The following is a 20,612-nucleotide window of genomic DNA, read 5'->3' as shown; positions in this document are numbered from 1 at the left end:
GAAATGAAGAATTAAGATACAATCACATCTTTATTACTCTTCATTTTATTCTAAAGCAAATATTTATAAACAGTTTTGGGGAATAAAAGTATGAGATGTTCTGTTTTAATGTTTTTTTACCTATTTTGAGAGAGAGAGTGAGCATGAGTGGGGGAGAGGGGCAGAGGGGGAGACAGAGAGAGAGAGAGAATCTTAAGCAGGCCCCAGGCCCAGAACAAAGCACAAAGTGGGGTTCAGTCTCACGACTCTGAGATCATGACCTGAGCCCAAATCAAGAGTCAGATGATTAACTGACTGAGCCACCCGGGCACCTCATGAGATGTTCTTCTCACTGCTAGCTGTCTCGCTAAAGAACTCTCAATATTTATATTATCTTTTTTATATCAATTCAGTTTTTATTAATTCTTAATATTGCATAAATAAAATTAGCCATTTTCAGAAATTATTAATTATTGAAGCATTGTAACCCCAGAAATAGTGAAAATCCATTCATATTTCAACTAATTGATGGTATTTAAAAATTTTTTTTTAAAGTTTATTTATTTTTGAGACAGGGAGAGACAGAGCATGAACAGGGGAGAGTCAGAGAGAGAGGGAGACACAGAATCCAAAACAGGCTCCAGGCTCTGAGCTGTCAGCACAGAGCCCCATGCGGGGCTCGAACTCACGAACCGCGAGATCATGACCTGAGCCCAAGTCGACCGCTTAACCGACCGAGCCACCCAGGCACCCCAAATTGATGGTATTTTAATAGATAAAGCACATAAGGAGATTCTCATTCCGTGCTTAATAGCTGGAATTATTATTCTTGTCTCAAAATAACTTTTCGGATAGTAACAGTAAACCTGTTACTGTAAACACTAGTAGTCTTACACTGATTAGACATGATGGTGAACAATAGAATCTCATGATTGTTTATTAAACTGAGGTTTAAGGATGCCAAAAATGCTGTGGAAATAGGCACCTGGCTACTTAGCTTAATAAAGGCAACAGATAGAGCAAAATCAATCAGCAAAGTGTTGAATCTATGGCTAAAATCAAGTTGTGCTACATCTGATGCTGATTACATTCAGATTTGTTAAGTATGAGTGTTGAGACTTTAAGGGAAACCCTAATCATAATAGAAATGGTACATTTAAGTTCTATATTTTACTTTGAGATCATTGGAAATTCAAAGGCACTTCCAAGAAATAATCCAGAGGGACCTCCTGTGCCCTTTCCCCAGTTTCCCCCAAGGGGGACATCTTGCAAATTATCCTCCAGGGTAAAAACAAGGATGTTGACATAAATATAGTGAACATAAAACATGGCCATCGTCACCTCCCTTTCCCGGTTTACCTTCTACTTTCCTCCCTCCGCCCTCATTCCCCCACCCCTCGCAACCACTGATTGATTCTCATTTCTATGTGTTCCCATTAAAGAATATAAGAGTCTTTCGGCGACTGAAGCCGGGAAGATTCTAGCCGGGGCTGAGGATATAGGACCACCTTGTCCTCCTCCCCTTCGACCTTTCCCCAAAGCCCCTCTATAAAATGGTTTGATCCCCCCCCCAACACAAACAAAAGAATGCTATATAAATGGAATCATAGAGTATATAACCCTTTAAGGTGAACTTTTTCACTCGCTGTAATTCTATTAAAGTGAGATTTCTGTTTGCGATCCTTTTAATGAGCAGTGATGTTGAGCATGTGCTTCTCAGCCATTTATATGTCATTTTTGGAGAAGTTCATTCAAGTACTTTGTCTAATTTTAAAACTGGGTTGAGTAGTGGGAATTCTGTATATAATCTAGATATGAAACCCGATCTTATCAAACGTACAATTTATGAATATTTTCTCCCAATCTGCTGGTTGTCTTTTCCCTCTCTTGATAGTTCCCCCGATGCACGAAGCTAAAATCAAGGTGCCAGTGGGTCTGCATTTCTTTCTGGAGGCTCCAGGGAAGAGTCTGTTACCTCACTCGACTGGGTCAGAATCCGGTTCCCTGTGGTCGTAAGACCAATGTTGCTTGCTGCCAATAAGCTTAAAACGGTTTCCATCGTTTCGAGGCCACCACATTCCTTGGTTTGCAGCCCTCCTCCATCTTGAAAGTCAGCAGCGATGGACGGAGTCCTCATCTCCCATATCTCTGGCCTACTGTTTTGCCTCCCTCTTCCACTTTTAAGCACTTTAGTGATGAGACTGGGCCTTCTCAGATAATTCGGGATAATCTCTCCATCTCCATCCCATTCGCAAGAGCCATTTTGCCACGTAAGGCGACATATTTGCAAGTGTTGGGGGTTAGAACATAGACATCTGGAGACACCATTATTCTGCCCATCACAGCAGCTACGGAGTGTCTTTTTTTCATTCAGTTTAAGATCTTTCTGGTTCTTGGCGTGACAAGTGAGGTCCAATTGGTTCGAGACATTTTGGGTATTATGCTATGAGACTTTGGATCTTATGGAAACCTTCTGCATTAGCTGGCTCCCTCTAACGTCCAACACTGCTCTCACAGGGGAAGGGGGAAACGTTCTGGTTACGGCCAGGGAGCGATAGCATTTCAGGTTCCCCATTCAGCCTCTGTTGCTACCCAAGGTGTAGGCTCCTTATTGCTGTGCAAGAGAGGGAGTCCTGGGCCCCCATGAGGCTTCCTCTAGTGCTTCCCTGAATCGGAGGGGCGGGGGAGCCTCATCCTTGCCCCCCGTGTGACCTCCACTAACACTGAGCAATGATGAACGTCTTGTCTCTCCACTAGGCCTCTTCCTATCTTACCCCGGTGGGGAGGGTGAGAGGCCAGGTGGGGTTGGTAGTGCAGGTCCCCCAAGGGGTCTCTAGGGACAGGGCCTGGGAAAGGCCTTTTTAAAGCCTGGAGCAGTGAAAGTCTCAGCCTCGTACTCTGCTCTCTCTGAGATACTTTGTGGCGGGGGCAGGGGGCAGGGGTGGAGGGGAACGCCCTGCTACAGTCTGGCGGGATGGATTGGGGGCCCCCCTCTGTCTTTGCTGCTTGTGGGTGGGGTGAGGCTGCAGTTTGCTTTCGTTTCCATCTTCCTGCAGCTGAAAACCTCTCCAATGGAATGTTGAACTTCACTAAACACACAACATGGACTTAAAAGCATAAATCCTAAGACTCAACATACAATTTTTAAAATATAAAGCTTTTAGGGGCGCCTGGGTGGCGCAGTCGGTTGGGCATCCGACTTCAGCCAGGTCACGATCTCACGGTCCGTGAGTTCGAGCCCCGCGTCAGGCTCTGGGCTGATGGCTCAGAGCCTGGAGCTTGTTTCCGATTCTGTGTCTCCCTCTCTCTCTGCCCCTCCCCCGTTCATGCTCTGTCTCTCTCTGTCCCAAAAATAAATAAACGTTGAAAAAAAAATTTATAAAATATAAAGCTTTTAGAAAAAGGCAAGCTTAGGTCCAGGAACTTGTCAAAATATCATGACTTCCTACTGGGAAAGCACTCTCAGCCTCCCATCCACCCTTGCTTATTTAGATTATATAGATTGGGTTTTTTTTTTTTTTTTTAGTTTATTTATTTTTTGAGAGAGAGAGAGAGAACAGAGGAGGAGCAGAGAGAGGTGGGGACAGAGAATCCCAAGCAGGCTCCGCATTGTCAATGCAGAGCAGGACAGAGGGCTTGAACTCACAAACCCTGAGATCATGGCCTGAGCAAAATCAAGAGCCAGATGCTGAACCAACTGAGCCCCCCAGGCGTCCCTAGATCATATAGATTATGCAGCACACATACCAACTGGCTGTCTGACCCTTCAGGACCCTGTGGTCTATGTCTCCACAGCCCTGTTGGTGAAGCCGACCCTCCAGCCCAGCTGGTCGTCATGGTAACTGCCTGCTTCCACCAGGGTCCTGTCACAAGCCCAGCTCTGTGACCACCTGTCCTTCAGTGAGCCCTGAATTTCCCAGTAATTCTAGTCCCTTCTCACCGGCACATTTCTGATGGCCTCGGTGAACAGTGTGGTCATCTGGGTGAGACCTGGGGTCAGGCGGGAGCTCTTGGGGCGTTGGTTACCACCTACCTCCATCTGGCTCACCATGGTGTGTGGATTGGCGAAAACTCATAAAGCCCTGCCCTGGAGAGCTGTGCGTATTTCTGTGTCTGTTTCACTTCCATAAAGACAAACGTCAGTTTGCCTTGATGGAGAGCTCTGTTTAGCCAAAGGAATAAATTCCAGCAGTTTTTCTGAGCACATTGCAACATAGTAGACAAAGACATTCTCATTTTGAAGCACGAGAGACTGAAACAGAGATTTTAAGTAACTCCCCCAAAACTACACAGGGAGTAAGGGACGAAGGTGATGTCTGAACCTGCCCATGAACCCGAGGGTGGGGGTGGGGGGCTCCCGCGGCAGAGTCTGGGCGCGAAATCCTCAAGCTTCGAACAGGATTCTTTCATAAAGTAAATCCGAGGCTGAAAGTGGTAAGGAACCTGGGGAAGAAGTCCTACCTGGCTCCCGAAGAGACAACTGGAGCTGACTTCTTCTCCTTCAAGTCACAATTCCGAACAGCGAGGTTTTTGGTTTTGTTTTAAAGTAAGTTTGACTCCTTGGAAACGGGCCGCGAAACACAGCGGGTGTATGTCCGGTCGGTAACCAGAGTGCACCTTCTGCCTCGAAGCAGCCGCGGGATCTTCTGCCATGTGCAGAACCCAACACTGGTCTTGAAAATGGTTGGTCACTTGGAGTTGTCCAGCCTGTCGCTGTCCTCACGGAGCCGCGGCCGATGCTACAGCCCGTGCGGGTTTGCTGCGCGTCTCCCGGGTCCCCTCGACAGCTGGCCGCGCAGGGAGCTGGGCTCCCGGGGGGTGTCCTGCCCCAGCCCCTTCCGGCAGGCCGCCCGAGGCAGGGGTCCTCCTGAGCTCACGACAAGGACGCGTGACCCCGCCCATTCGCCCCGCTGATGTCCAACGGGAAGAGACGGGGAACAGCAGATGCGCTTCCTGGTGGAAGATGCGAGCCCCTGACACCTGTCCCTGACGCCTGCCCCTGGCGCCTGCCCCTGCCCCCTGCTCCTGACGCCTGGGCCTGACAGCTGCCTCTGACGCCTGTCCCTGCCTCCTGCCCTTGACGCCTGTCCCTGATCCCTGCTCCTGCCCCCTGTCCCTGACGCCTGTCCCTGACGCCTGCCCCTGAACCCTGCCCCTGGCGCCTGCCCCTGACGCCTGCGGGCCTCACGGCTACTTATGCTAATGAGGTCCGTACCTCCCGTGTAGTCGTGGCCGAGTGGTTAAGGCGATGGACTAGAAATCCATTGGGGTCTCCCCGCGCAGGTTCGAATCCTGCCGACTACGGCGCCCCGCCCCCCACCTGGGGGGCCATCCTATTGTCGCCGCCTGAGCCGGGAAGGCAGCGACCCGGTCCTTTCTGGGGCGGCGGGAAGACTCCGCGCTTGCCCGGGCAGGAGGCGCGCGCGCCGTCTTTCCATGCACTTTTGCACAAGTCACTCTGCCACAGTCCTGCAGGTGCGTCCCTGTCCCCGAGGAGGAGCCAGGCTTCGCGATGCTCCCGTGTCCGCCGCGGTCCCAGCCCCGCTCGGACGGCAGCGTGTCCGCCCGGGAGGTGGCTGCGGGGTCCGCATCTCCGAGGAATCGCACCTTCGTCTGGACGCTTGTCCCGCCACGCACGGCCTGGCCACTGGAAAGGTCATCCCAGGAAACTTTGGATCAAATACAGGTGAAAGCCACGACCCGGCGATGGTCGCCAAGTCGTGAATCCAAACCACTGCACAAGTAAGGAAATTAAGTAAAGCCATTTTCCTCGTCCAGCAGGGTCGACGGGGTCTCGCTGAGCTGGCTCCTCCTGGGGTCCTGGACAGGGGTGGGAGGGGGGGAAAGAGAGGGGCCAAAGACAAGGAGTTTGACCCTCCCTGGGCTCAAGCCAGACCCGGTTCAGAGGCAGAATCGCACTGTACGAATTACAGGCAGGGGGTGGTGTATTAAAGGAACACCCTCGACTCCCTCCCTGGACAATCCTTGGAGACTCCGGCCTGTCACTGTCCTGGCTGCTTTGTCACACCCGTGTCATCACACCCGTGTGCACCTAGTGCGAGGATGCTTCTCATAACTCCTCGTAAACACAGTGCCCACCCTACGGATGGATGACCGGATCCCTGCCTCCTTCATGTGTGTCTCCAGAGGCAGGAGGAATAATTAAAAGCAGTGAGTCGCCAAGTCAACTGGGTCGGTGGTGCTGAGCCGTGACAGGTCCTCTCGGCTGAGCAGTGCCAGTGGGATGAACGTGACTCGGCCAGGCCTACGAGACAGGTTTCGAAGGGTGAACTTGATCTTTCTTTGCAAAACGCATCATCTTTCTTCTCTCCTCCTTTCACATCCAGCTTACTGGTGCCTGAGACTCGGAACCTAACAGAATTCTAAAATGTCAGAGCTAATGGAATGTTCAGGTCCTCTTGTGGAAACAATTCCTAATTTTAGAGGTGAGGGAAGTGACCCATGTGACATCAAAGTACAGAATTTAAAAACAAAAATGTGTTCAGGAAAGGGCGTCTGGCTGGCTGAGTTGGTAGAGCGGGCAACTCTTGATCTCAAGGCTGCTGGTTCAAGCCCCACGTGGGGTGTAGAGATTGCTTTAAAAAATAAATGTAAAAAAAAGACAGGTTTTTTTTAATGTGTTCAAAAACATACCTTAGAGGAGAGTTTTGATCTGTCAGCGGGAGTTCCTCTCATTCCCAATGCTTCTTCTGGAGGAGCCCGTGGAGGGCAGAGCCCATGTTCTGGGGGCTGTAGCAAGGATCCCCAACCAGGACGGCCCATGACGCAGAATTTTGCTTCTCAGAGTGTGGGTGTGTGATCTGGTTTCCAAACATTGCCCCTGGGATTCTAGAAAGAGTTCTCCCTTTACTTTTAAATTGCCAAGATGTCTTGTAGAGGAGGAAGATAAAAGCGACAACACCACACTGGTGGACCGGAGCCAGAGTTCCGGTGATTTCAACAGAGAATGTAAGTCAGGAAGTGGAGACGACCCGATAGAGCCACCCTTCATTTTCCTCCATCGTTTTGATATTCAGAGAGTAGTAGCATTTCCAGTGGAAATACGGCCGCAGCGATAATGTAAAGATTTCTATCAGTCATATTAAAAAGTAAAACGACAAGTATAATTCATTTTAACAATGTTTTATTTAACCCAATACAGCCAACCTATCATTTCAAGCTGTAAGCAATTTGGAGAATCGACGAGATTTTTTTGTTGTTTTTTTTTTCCGGGCACAATCTTCCAAGTCTGGCGTGTAGTTTGCACTTGGACCGCGTTTCCTTGGGTCCAAGGGCTCACTGGTTCCCCGAGGCAAGCGGCTAAGACACCACAGATCTGCCGCGTGTAGAAAGCACCACACTGAGCGTGCAGGACATCGAAGCCAAGGATGGTCTACAACCCGGCGGGAAACAACCGGGTACGTCTAAGTTGGGAGTCTCCCGGGCGCGCACCTCACGGCGCTTCGGGGACTACTGTCGCTGTGACTCCCAGCATTTTCAGGCGCTCTTCCCCGGCTCCCTGGGTGTCTGCGGCGGCCGGTGAGCGAGGCTCGCAGCCCCTGTCCCCGAGCGGCGGGGAGCGCCTGTCCGGGCGGCGGAAGCAGCTGTTTGGGCACCGAGGACACTGTCCGTCCCTTGCAGGGACGATTTCTAAGAAGGCAGAGGCCGGGAAGCCGTGCGCCTTCATCACTCATCAGCTCTCCCCTCTCCTCTCCTTGTGCCGCCGTGGGGGGTGGGGGGGGCGCGTCTCTCTGACGGGCTGAGTTGCTGCCCTTACAGCAAAGGTAGAATTCCTCGTGGGGGCAAGTTGATGGTTAGCTTCGGCCCTCGCTTCCTGCCATCCGTGCATCTTGGAGGCTGCCTTCCCACGGCTCCCACTTGGATACTGAGAGAGTTCATACTGAGAGAGTAGTTCATCCCCCACCCCCGGCTTCTATGCCTCTCCTGGTGTCTTTGCCAAAAAAACACGGTTTGGGAAGACGCACATCACCGCTAGCGCCCCCAAGTCACGTTTTGCACATATCTCTCCTTTCAGCCTGGCGTTGTACTTCTCCTTCATCGTGTCTGCAGAACGTGTGTCTCAATGGACTGTCCCGTTTCAATCCTCAAAGTCCAGCTGATAAACTATTTCAGCCACTGTCGTAGCAAATCACCCCACTTAGGAATCTAACTGGTGTCGTGTCCTTTCTAAATAGTAAATTCCTAAGTGGAGTGTCCTTTGCTCTCTCCTGTTTTCCTGGCTTCATCTAAGAGTCTGCAGGAAGTAGATGCATGAATCCAGCATTTCCCCTCACATGTCTTAAGAAACCTCTGTGTCCTCCGTCACATGTGCTAGTCCTTCAGAAGGAACACAGCACTGCCAGTAAAATGCTACTTACGAGGTGTCTGTGACTCCCGGAAAGAAAGGCAGAAAAGGACAAACCAAGGGCTTCTCAGTGGAGACCGTGGAGTTGGGTTTGGAAGGGAGGAGTGGAGGATCCTGTGACCTCTGGTTACAAGGGCACAGGGTTCTGTTCCACTCTGTTGGGCCTGCGTGTGTCTGATTTTAGTGTCTCGGGGGTGTGCATTGAGGAACTCACACCTGGCAAAGGTGAGAGAAGTCGTACAGCTGGTTTGACTAGGGCCTGAGCCTCGGGCATGGGTGTGCCTTGGCCTCCTAGTTTATAAAGTTGAGGTTAATGACTCACATAGACGCGTTTCAGAGACGATATTTCTCTGGCAACTTTGTGTTTAATTACAGTGTAGTAGTGATGAAACTTATTCGTTAAAGTAAAAGGAGACACAAAGGAGAGGCTAAAATGCAGACGGTTTCTCAGTCTGCTGTCTGTGGCCTCTAACAGTGTTTGTGAACCCCCCGAGTGGTCTCTACAATCGTTGGTTTTGCCCCTGGGGGTGGGCGTCTCTCTGTGAGAGGGTGAGTAAATGTTATTTTCCGGGCCATGGGATTTTGAGCCAAAAAATAAGTTACTAATTTCTTCCTTAATAGCTTCATGACCACTGAATGGGAAGAAGAGCTTGCTAACTCGATTTTGTTTTGGGAAGCACACAAAATGACTAAGAGAAGATATGTGGGTCACAAATAGATTCCTTCTAACTTGTACTAGGTTTGTCTGACGTGAGTCCAACATGAGTCTTCTCAAAGACCCACTCACTACCACAGGAGGGAAGAAGCTTTCCTGGAAACCACTAGGCTCACTGCCATGCCCACGTGTGTTGACGACGTACTCAGACCAAGACAGGCGGGTGTCCATCTAAAGCAAATGACTTTCAAGGACTTGGCTGATCCGTATTGCCAACGGCATCGACAAACTTATTCTCTTCTCCCCCCTCTTACATTACACGAGCGTGATTGTATTTATGCCTTCCACGTCATCGCTGCCATTACACCCTCAGGAGGTTTTTGTTGTTGTTGAGATTTTATTTTCAAGTAAACTTTGCACACAGTTGAGCTTGAACTCACAACATCAAGAGGCCCAAGCTCCACCCACTGAGCCAGCCAGGCGCCCCTACACTCACGGTCTCTAATGGCTATTCAAACCCTTCCCGTGTGGGCTCTGTTGTATGTGCATAGAGTAGCCTTCCTAGTTGGACACAAGTCACAAGAGCAGGGACACGTCCTTCGCCTTCACTTTGTGTTAACTACACCCCAGTCAATAAGATCAAATTCATTCAGAAATGGAGTTTTATCAAAGATACACTGTGTTTCACAGTTTGCTTTTCTGTTTTTGATGTTTTTTGTTTGTTTGTTTTGTCTGCGTAAGCTATACTAAGCACTTAATATTATATCTGGGAGGCTTCAGACAGCTTCGTCATGTTTCATAAGGAAGGGAAAAAGGGCAAAGTAAATGCCTCTACGTAAAATGCCTGAAAAAAGAAAAACTATTCAGGAACAAGTTCAACAAAAGAAGTGCAAAACTTACACTCTGAAGACTACAACACATAACTGAAATAAATGAAGATAGATACGCTTATGGATTGCGTCTTAACAATGTTATGATAGCAAGTGTCCCCCAAATTGATCCTCCCTCCCAGAATGCTAGCTGACTTCTTTGTAGAAATTGATGAGCTGATTCTAAAATTCACATGGGATTTCAAGGGACCTAGAATATCCAGAACAATCTTGAAAAAGAAGAAAAAGTAGGAGGACTCACTTCCCAACTTTAAGACTAACTGCAAGGCAATGATGATCAGGACAGTGAAATCAATGGGATAGAATTGAGAGTCCAGAAATAAAGCCATATGTCTGCAGCCATCTGGTTTTTTATTAAAAAGTGCCAAGGCCATTGGTGGGGGTGGGGGTGGGGGTGGGAATGGTCTTTTCAACAAACGGTGGCTCTGAGACCTAGATGACCACCTGCCAAAGAATGAAGTTGTGTCCTTACCTCACACAATTTACACAAAGTAACTCAAAATGGGTTAAAGACATAATACAAGCTCTAATATTATCAACCTTTGAAAAGGAAACACTGGGGAAATCTTCAAGGCCTCAGATTTGGCAATGGATTGTTAGGTATGACACCACGGCTCAAGCAAAAAAAATAGATAAAGTAGACTTCGTTAACATCAAAAGCAATCGTGCTTCAAAGGACGCTATAAAAAATGCAACCAAAAAGCTAGAGGAAAAGATTTGCAAATCATATACCGGATAAGGGACTTGCATCTAGAATGTATACAGACCTTTACAACTCCAGGGAAAGACAAATAGTTCGTGAAAAAATGAGCAAAGTACACAAGTAGACTTTTCCCTAAGAAAGATATACAGATGGCCATTAAGCACACGGGAAAATGTTGGCTGTCATTAGTCATTTGGGAAATGCAAATCAAAACCCCAGTGACATACTATTTCACACCTATCAGGATAGCTTTAATGAAAAGGCCATGTAATAACAAGTGTTGGGGAGGATATGGAGAAATCTGGACCATCACACACAGGGGAGGATGAAAATGGTGCATTCATGTGGGAAAACAGTCTGGCCGCTCTTCAAAAGATTAAGCATCGACCGACCATATGACCCAGCAATTCTAGGTATATAAACAAGATACAGGAAAACGTGTACATAAGTAATAACGATGGCAAAACTCACGTTATTTTGAAGCACACGTAGTGAAAACTAAAAGCTCTCTGCAACCCACGAGTTCAGCTCTTCAATTTCTACGCACAGCAGCAAGCAGAAGCCAGGTCTGGTGGAACCTTCCAGAGAAGGTTCCCAACCTTTCCCTTCCAGAGGGAAAATATATGCACGTGCACCACCTTTTCACCTTTTCTGGTTTTTAAACATCGTAGCTATCACATACAATTCTGCAGTGAATGTTGAAGGCCGTTGCAGTTGTGGGACGTAGCCCGTCCAGCTTCCCCAAAGGCTGACTCGTTCCAACAACTCATCAGAACAAGGAGTCCCTTCAGTTCTGAGGAGAAAGTCTTACTTGCCAATATGGTGCCGCAGTATGGTAGTCATCCAGATGACATTAAGGAATAGGAAGGATTTGACTACAACTGCACTTTCTGGTACGCAACGTGACCTTCACCAACAGAACCAAGCTTCAGCACGGCTATTTACTTTAACAAGGGACAGCTCTGTCGTGTAGTCGTGGCCGAGTGGTTAAGGCGATGGACTAGAAATCCATTGGGGTTTCCCCGCGCAGGTTCGAATCCTGCCGACTACGGAGCGACTCCCTCCGGAATATTTTGACATCTTGTAGGTTACTTTGAAACCCTACACAGCTGCAAGTTCAAGAGAAACAGGAACTGAACCCAAACTGTAAACAATGCATCCCCATTCACTAAAACCCCCCTGTTTTGTTCTTGGGATTAACGGGCCTGTGATGGAGCCTCTCAATCTGGCCAGAAAAAAAGAAATCCTAATTACTCTATTATCCAGTAGGTTTGACCTGAGTCCTAATGCTTTCTTTTCTCCCAGAAGAGTCCAAATTTCAGGGATACCTTGGTGGTTCCTGCTTGAAGGTCACTCTTTCAGAAAGATGAAAAGCTAGTGGGAGTGCTTGCTTCTCCATGGAATCGTTACCGTTCGGCAATTTTTGCAGACCAGCTGTATCGCTAATATCCCCCAATACACTCATGTTTTCATGCGTCTGTGCAGGCTGATCTGGAGTTTCAGGCTGGCTTGCCACAACCCCAGCCTGGGTAAGGGGTAAGGAAAGAAGCGCCAGAAGTAAATGCTATCCGAAGACGGTAAAATCATTTGCTTCCATGTCACTGGAAAATAAAGTCTAGAACAAAGCTGTAACCAACGGACAGAAAGTATGTTTTCTTTGCATATTAAGAATTCCAATATTGGGGTGCCTGGGTGGCTCAGTTGGTTGAATGACCGACTTCTCAGCTCAGGGCGTGATCTCGCGGTCCATGGGTTCGAGCCCCACGTCGGGCTCTGTGCTGACAGCTTGGAGCCTGCTTTGGACTCTGGGTCTCCCTCTCTTTCTGCCCCTCCCCCATTCATGCTCTGTCTGTCTCAAAAATAAATAAACATAAAAAATTTTTAATAAAAAAAAGAATTTCAATATTTAAAGTATTTTAAAAATAATAATCACAATATGAATCTCAAATGATATTGGGATACACGCAGTGAAAAAAAGTGTTTTCCATCTAATTGCTTGAGCTCTTCGATTTGCCTCCCCAGTGGAATGAGTTTTTGTATGACTTTCCAGAGTTACATGTGTGTATAATGTTCAGTCCACTCTATACTCTTAAGTGAAGGGCAGCAAATTTGTACAGAGTGTTCATCTTAGTTATTTCTTTCCCTTAACAATACATACTGACCCATGGAAATATGCCCAACTGATTTCTGAACAGTAGCGTAGGGGAAAAAATTCAACAGAAGAGGGAAACTTCAATACTTGGTCCTCGAGTAGCTGGCATCCGTAGGCCAAAAACCCCAACAAAAACCAAAACCAAAACCCACATCGACCTAAATCTCATTCTGTACACAAAAATTAACTTAAAATGAATCACAGACTGAAATGTAAAATTCTAAAACTTTTAGAAAACAACATAGCAGATTTTTCAGGATCTAGGGTCAGGCAGAGTCCTTCGACTTGGTACCAAAAGCTCAATCCTCAAAAGGAAAAGAGATAAATCAGACCTCTTCAAAATTAACAACTTTTACTCTGCAGAAAGACGCTATGAAGCAGTTGAAAAAACAAGCTACAAATTGGGAGAAATATTTATAACCCACATATCTGGTAAAGGACAGTATCTAGAACATCTACACAGAATTCTCGAAACTGGACAGACCAGGAAAGAAAACCAACACTTTAGTTAGAAAGTGGATAAAAGACATGAGAGACATTACACCTATGATAATAAACGGATGGCAGATTAAGTACAGGAACAAAATGTTCAACTTCCTTAGCTGTCAGGGAAATACAAATTAAAACCACAATAAGGTATCACCCTCCACCTGTCAGAATGGCTAAACCAAAAATAATGACAACACTCGATTCTGGCGAGGATGTGGGGAAACTAAATCACTCCTACACTGATGGTGGGAACGTAAAATGGTAAAGTGACTCAGGAAAATGGTTTGGTAGTTTCTTAGAAAAGTAAACATGAAATTTTCAGATAATCCAGTAATCACACTCTCGGGTATTTATTCCAGAGAAATAGGAACTTATGTTCCTACAAAGATCTGTATGCAGTTTTTTTTTTTTTTTTTACAGCATCTTTACCCAGACTAGCCCCAAACTGGAAACACAGGTAGGTGAATGTCTGAACAGCTAATGATGTATCCACACTGTGAAATATGCTTCCGGTACAAAGGAAGAGACTACAGACACATGTGGCCACTTGGATGAATTTCCAGGGACTTGTGTGGAAAAGAAGCCAATCTCAAAAAGTTATATTTTGTGTGATTCCACTTCTACAACATTCCGGGAAAGACTTAGATGAAGAATCAGCTTCTGGTTTTCTGGCCTTAGGGAGGGAAGTGCTGGGAGAAGATGGGGGGGCGGAGTCTCACTGCCAGGAAGCCACATGGGCTTGGGGTGCTGGCTACGTGAATCTGCTCTGCTCGGGATAAACTGCATAGAGGTGAACGTACTCACACCAAAGTGAGTACAACTGGGGAGATGAGAATAAGACTTGCAGGGCTGTATCAATGTCGATATCCTGCTGGTGATGTGATGAGCCCGGATGTCACCATGGGGGGAAACTCGGGTAACGTGTTCTCTCTCTAGCATTACTTACAACTCAGTGAGTCTGCAGTTACATGGAGTAAATACATAGATTTACATATATTATGCATGTGTAATTCACATCAGTACAAACGAACTTGCCTCATTCACACGATCACCTGCAGAATATTCCATTATATATGCGTTCCACAGCTTAAAGAATCAAAAACTATTACATTTAGAGTTTTGAAATCTTCTTTTTTTTTGTATCATTACAAAAGAGCTTTTTATTAGAGGTGTAGTTGCCAGGTAGGTCTAGAATGTAAAGAAACCAGAAGCTTCTGGCTCTGCTGTTTTATTAGCGTAGGCTACATGTTTAACCTTCTTCGGTCTGTATTTCCCTCCAAATGTTTGGGTTTTTTTTTTTTTGTGGATAATGTAATTTTTGTAGTTTTATCTTTTTATTTCTTTTTTTAAATTTACATCCAAATTAGTTAGCATATAGTGCAACAACGATTTCAGGAGTAGATTCGTTAGTGCCCCTTATCTTTGTATTGCACATGATTTCACAGCGAATGTCTTCGCGTTGTCCATCATTCCTCACAGAGCTTGATCCAGAGTCCGTCTGAACCTTCCCTCAGGGTTTGTCCTGATTTGGAGGGTAGCTCCCTGGTTGCCCTCAGAGGCTGACAAAGCAGGAAGCTGGAGATTAAATCAAACCGAGTCTCGTCAACCCAGGGACAAAGCATAACGTGTCCATTTGTCATGAGAGCAAAGGGTCATCTATTGGACCCATTATAGCAAAGAGTCAGAAACTTTGGCTTCGAACGTACATTTCACTATGTTCTTTCACCTCACTGGGAGAGAGTCAAAGTCAAAGACAATTGCTTCATCCCGGTGAGTGATCTTGCTGGATCTAAGTCTAGTTCTCATTTAGCTGCAGGAATTTCCATCTCCCGTGTTACATACGAAACAAGCAATCCGCTAGAGCCTGATCCTCCCTGCAGCTAAGTTTTCCACCTGAAAAGTTGAAGAAAGACCAAGACAGAGGATCCTCGAGCCTAAGACACTGCCAGAAGTGATGGGTGGGTGGGGACATCTAAAGACGAAGCTGCTGGAGTGGGGGCCGCGGAGCAGACCAGAGAACAACTGGAGCGTCTTGACTCGCACTGTCGATCCTGAGGGCGAAAAACTGGGCTCCCTCTAGACATAAAAATGTAAGTTTCAGCCCTTCTAGTGCAGTCCAGAAATAGTGTCACAGGCTTCGAAATTAGCACTTCGAATCAAAGGCAAAAAACGGGCGGCCAGTCCAGCTAAGAACAGGCGCCCGGAGTCTGGCTTCGCTTGACAGAATTGAGGAGCGCGGGCCAAATCCCCGGTGCTGGGGCCGTCTCCGCGTTTCCACGATCTTTTTTGGAAGTCTTGGTTCGACCCTTGCAATTTCCCGGGAGAGCATTCGGGAGTCCAAGTGACCGACGCACAGGTGCAGAGGCCGCGTGACCCTCTTCCGGCAGGAGGGGGCCGTGTCCCGTTCCTGCTGGCGGGGGTCAGCCGTAGAAGTGACGGAACGTTCTGTTCCGGGCGGTCCACACAGGGTCTGCGCTTCTGTGGCAGACAAGAGGGAACGGGGCAGAAAGTACGAGAATGTGCCCGAGAAGGTGCGCACCCTGCAGAATTCGGAAGGGAAGCGAAGGGGGTGAAGGAGGAAACCAGTCGGCGCCTTCAGGGGTTTGCAGGTGCCACAAACCGCGCCTGTATCGGGGGAAGCGCGGCCCCGGTTTGGGTAAAATCGCCTCGGAGAGGGCCCGTCTCTGCCCCGGGAGCTGGCGTGTCGGGTTTCTTCAAACGCCTGCAGCCTTGGCAGCCTGCAGAGTCGCTAGGGCCTTCTGGGCTAAGTCATCCGTCTGTCGGTGCCCGAGGGCCAAGACCCCGCAGGTAGAAACGGACCTGTCGCGCAGCCCCACGTCTGACCTCGGAGCGCGGTGCGCTGGGGTGGGGGTGGGGGCGCTTCCAGAGCTGGGTGCAGGTGGCTCTGAACCCCGCGATGGGGGCTTGGAAATGGGGGGGGGGTGACTTTGGGGTCTCCAATAACGGAGAGCGGCCGAGCGAATGAGACCTGCGCGGAAGCGCGGGCAGGGGTCACGAAAGGTAAAACAGAGCCCGGGACCACGTTAGCGGATAAATCCAAGTGCGCGGCGAGAAGGAAGAGGAGAAAGGTGATGGGCTGGAGGACCAGGGGCGAATCCCAAGGAAGGGGCTTTGCCCGAGCCCTGGTGTGGAGAGCTGACATCCTCGCCATCGTCACTCCCAGCGCAGGCGGGTGACGGGCGACCTCGCAGGGAGAGGACTGGAGGTCCCCGAGGGTCTGCGCGGCGAGGACACGTCGGGAGTGGCGTGGATTGTTGGGCTGGGAAGGGAGTGAAATGGAGAGCAGAGTCGGAGGGAGGGAGGGAGGGAGAGTGGGGGGACGGAGCGTAGCAGCACGCGGTCAAGCAGGTAGGAATCGGGGTAGGAAAGCCAGCGGTGGCCTCGCCAGACGAGCAGAGTGGCGCAGCGGGAGCGTGCTGGGCCCATAACCCAGAGGTCGATGGATCGAAACCATCCTCTGCTAAGCTCGCTTATTGCTGCCCGCGAGCGCGGGGTCTGCTTCCCAAGCACCCCCAGGGCGGAGGCCCCTCCCGGGGAAGGATCTCACGGCTGCCCTGCTCTCTCTTCCTCGCACCTCTTTCTCAAAGCTCACGGAATAACGGCAAACCCTCCCAGCCTTTCATTTTTCTGGCACCTCGACTCCCGGTCTGCCGGCTGGACTCGGGCTCAAACCTAAAGAGTCATAGGGGCCTTTCGTGAGCCCGGCCGCGCCCCCACTTCCCGCGCCGCCAGGCGCTGGCGGCCTTGGCTTGGGACGCCGCGGAGGGGACCCTCGGGGGAAAGGGAGCTGACCCTGGGAGGAGCTGGGCTGACCCTCGGCGGAGCGGAGGTGACCCTCGGAGAGAGTGGGGGTTCAGGGCGGAGGGAGGGGAGGTGACGCTCCGGGGGGCGCCCGTAGGAGAAGCCCCCGCGATAGCGGGAGTCCGTACGCGTGGGGGAGCGGGCGGCGGGACGCGGTGCCGCGGCTCCCGGGGGAGGAGGTGCTGCGGGGGCGGGTGGGCAGGGGGAGGGTGGGACGGGAAAGGGCAGGGGGAGACTGCGGGCAGGGGGAGGACGCGGGGCCGCGCGGCGGGAGCGGACGGAAAAGGACCGGGGCGCGGGCGGGCGGGGGGTTCGCGGGCGGGAACCGCTCGCAGAAGTGACCCCAGCGTCCGCCTCCCTTCCGGGCCGGGACGCGTGGGACCCGAGACGTGCGCGCCCCAGACGGCGGCGCCCCCGCCCTGCGGCCCCTGACTCCGGGATCCCCTCCCCGCGCGCCTCCCCGCACGTACCGGCCCGATCCCGGTCTCGGTGAGAAGCCCGGCTCCCCGGGGCCCGGGTGAAGTCTCCCGACTCGGGAAGGACGCGCCGTTCCGTCACCGCAGCGGCCGCGCCGTTGAGGCGGGAGGGGGCGGACTTTTAACCGGAAGTCTAGGGGGCAAACTCCCGCGTTTCTCCTTCCGTGTCTGTTCACGAGCCGCGGCGCAGCCCCCGGAGGATGAGCCGCTGGAAGGGAGGAGCGGGACAAGCTGCGGGTCCGGCTGTGGTTGCACCCCTTCTGTGCTCAGGGCTCTGTGAATTCCAGGTCCGGCTCCCGGGGGGACGCCGCACCTGCCATCTTCCCCGGCTCGGGGAGAAGCCCCCTGCGGACCCCGCGGCCACCTCCCGGGCGGACACGCTGCCGTCCGAGCGGGGCTGGGACCGCGGCGGACACGGGAGCATCGCGAAGCCTGGCTCCTCCTCGGGGACAGGGACACACCTGCAGGACTGTGGCCGAGTGACTTGTGCAAAAGTGCATGGAAACACGGCGCGCGCGCCTCCTGCCCGGGCAAGCGCGGAGTCTTCCCGCCAACCCAGAAAGGACCGGGTCGCTGCCTTCCCGGCTCAGGCGGCGACAATAGGATAGCCCCCAGGTGGGGGGCGGGGCGCCGTAGTCGGCAGGATTCGAACCTGCGCGGGGAGACCCCAATGGATTTCTAGTCCATCGCCTTAACCACTCGGCCACGACTACACGGGAGCCGTGGGCCTCATTAGCATAAGTAGCCGTGAGGCCCGCAGGCGTCAGGGGCAGGCGTCAGGGACAGGTGTCAGGGGCTCGCATCTTCCACCAGGAAGCGCATCTGCTGTTCCCGTCTCTTCCCGTTGGACATCAGCGGGGCGGGGTCACGCGTCCTTGTCGTGAGCTCGGGAGGACCCCTGCCTCGGGCGGCCTGCCGGAAGGGCTGGGGCAGGACACTTCCCGGGAGCCCAGCTCCCTGCGCGGCCAGCTGTCGAGGGGACCCGGGAGACGCGCAGCAAACCCGCACGGGCTGTAGCATCGGGCCGCGGCTCCGTGAGGACAGCGACAGGCTGTGCCGAGGTCCAGCCCCAGCAGGTCCAGGGGTTCCCGAAGGATGAACGGCGTCGGCGAAAATAACACATGGACACAGACAACAGCAGTGGGTTCGACCGGCCGCTTTATTGTGGCAAACGTGGCATTATATTTGTTAGCAAATTCCTTGTAGCTGTGTTATCCATGTTTCTAGGCATTACCTAATTCTAAAAATGTTCCTTTGTGTGATCACCCATAAAGGAACAACATAGTTATTTTCTTGTAACGTTCCCTCCTGCCCTTTCAAGGTCATCTAGCTCTCCACACCTCAAGTGGAACGTTTACAGGGATAGGACTTTTTAATTGTTTCTTTGAACCATTTGCACTACAAGGAACAAAGGTATTCGCTTTGGTCTGGGGTGCGGGGAGGGAGCCAAGAGGGCCCTGGGAACCCAGGCCTCATGTGCTCCCAGAGAGACAATGTATACCTAGGAACTAATGAACCATTCTGTACCTTAACCCACCAGGTCCAGTTATCATCTGGAATGCCTCCTGGGGGCCAAGCGGGCCTAGGGGTTGGAGTAATTTGTATCCATAGATATGTTTCTTTGTTGCCATAGTGGGGATTTCGAACCCATTTGCCCCCTCCTTGGCTGGGAAATATATGGGCCCATCCTTCCTTTAGGTAGAGAAGTCTTTATAGGGGGGTGGCAAGGGGTGGATGTGGGGTCGCACAATTTCCCTGCGGAATCTTATTTCTTTCCCCAATGGTCCTTTTCCCCGGGGGGCCTGTCATGGGCAATTCCCCAACCGACAAATCCCCAGGTACTTTCATTGGTAGGGGGGCTGCCCCGACCAACGCTAAGGCCAAATTACATGAAAGCGGGAGCACAAGAAGCTTCATTTGTACTTGTACTTGTGGGCCTCCCTGCAGTCCCCATCCGTCCACCGCCCGGGCCCTGCCATCAGGCTGGTTCGATAGCTCGGCTTCCGGCGAGGCTGGACAACTCCAAGCGACCAACCGTTTTCAAGACGAGTGTTGGGTTCTGCACATAGTGGAAGATCCGGCGGTCGTCTCCCCGAAAACCCACAACCATCTGATTTAAAAGACTGTCTGGCTGCACCCGTGTGCGGAGATCACCCTGGCACAGGCCTCCAATAAAGCTGTTCCTCAAACCTTCAAAACATGAACATGTATACAAATGTAAGAGGCTTCTAAAACTGTTCCCCATCTCACTGTTCTTTCAAAATCATCTTTTAAAAATTCGTTAATTTTGCCAATCGCCGACGCGCCGGTTTTTTGAGAAACAAGTTCAAGGTAATTACTTTCACTGTGCATTGCAGGCAACGAGGCAGATAATGAATCCCAGAACCCTTTGAGGCAAATGTCAACTCTCGGGTAATATCAATAAATAACCAACAAACCAATAAAATGCATCGCTCTGCTATTCACTTGTAAGACTGGATCACTTCGCGCTGCAGGAAGCAAACAGAAGGTTCGCACCTGACTCCGCAAGCCGGAAGCCAGCACCGGAAACATCGTGAAGTGTCCCTCCCTTCCTCTCAGTGTTTCACAGGCGAAAAGATTGCCTCACTGAGGTCATGTTAATTGCACACTGCTCTTGTCAGTGAATACGTGTTATATCATAAACGTTTTCCAGGACGATTACAGAAACCTCCCAAATTTCTGTTTAGCTGCCTTTATTGATCTGTTAGGCAGATGAAGCAAAAATATTTAAACATTTCATCCATTTTTAATACCTTTTTAAACCTATCACAACAGGAAATGAAAAGGTTTGTGTGCAGTACACGCTCTTTGTTAAGTTCATTTCCCTAGGACGGCGGTCCTCAAAGCTCAGTGGGCATCAGGTCCTCCCTCCTGGGCTCCCTCCTGGGCTCCCTCCTGGGCTCTGTCCTGTGCCCCCTCCTGGATTCCCTCCTGGGTTCCCTCCTGGATTCCTTCCTGGACTCCCTCCTGGATTCCCTCCTGGGCTCCGTCCTGGGCTCCCTCCTGGGCTGCTTCCTGGATTCCCTCCTGGGCTCCCTCCTGGGCTCTGTCCCGTGTCCC

General features: G+C 50.6%; 1 protein-coding gene and 4 non-coding genes across 5 annotated transcripts in view; 4 read left to right on the top strand and 1 right to left on the bottom strand.

The window, feature by feature from the left end:
- LOC125939373 (uncharacterized) overlaps window positions 1–20,612 on the top strand; it is a 561,003-nt gene that overhangs the window by 295,747 nt on the left and 244,644 nt on the right. The gene's annotated exons all lie outside the window — the stretch shown is intronic.
- On the top strand, window positions 5,202–5,283 carry TRNAS-AGA (transfer RNA serine (anticodon AGA)). Its single transcript has one exon. It is a non-coding gene; the product is annotated as a tRNA-Ser (tRNA).
- On the top strand, window positions 11,562–11,643 carry TRNAS-AGA (transfer RNA serine (anticodon AGA)). Its single transcript has one exon. It is a non-coding gene; the product is annotated as a tRNA-Ser (tRNA).
- Window positions 16,646–16,717, top strand: TRNAM-CAU (transfer RNA methionine (anticodon CAU)). Its single transcript has one exon. It is a non-coding gene; the product is annotated as a tRNA-Met (tRNA).
- TRNAS-AGA (transfer RNA serine (anticodon AGA)) lies at window positions 18,163–18,244 on the bottom strand. The gene has a single exon. It is a non-coding gene; the product is annotated as a tRNA-Ser (tRNA).

The sequence above is a fragment of the Panthera uncia genome, assembly GCF_023721935.1.
Source record: "Panthera uncia isolate 11264 chromosome B2 unlocalized genomic scaffold, Puncia_PCG_1.0 HiC_scaffold_25, whole genome shotgun sequence".
NCBI lineage: Eukaryota > Metazoa > Chordata > Mammalia > Carnivora > Felidae > Panthera > Panthera uncia.
Note: the sequence above shows the minus strand (reverse complement) of the source record. Positions and strands in the feature narration are given on the sequence as shown.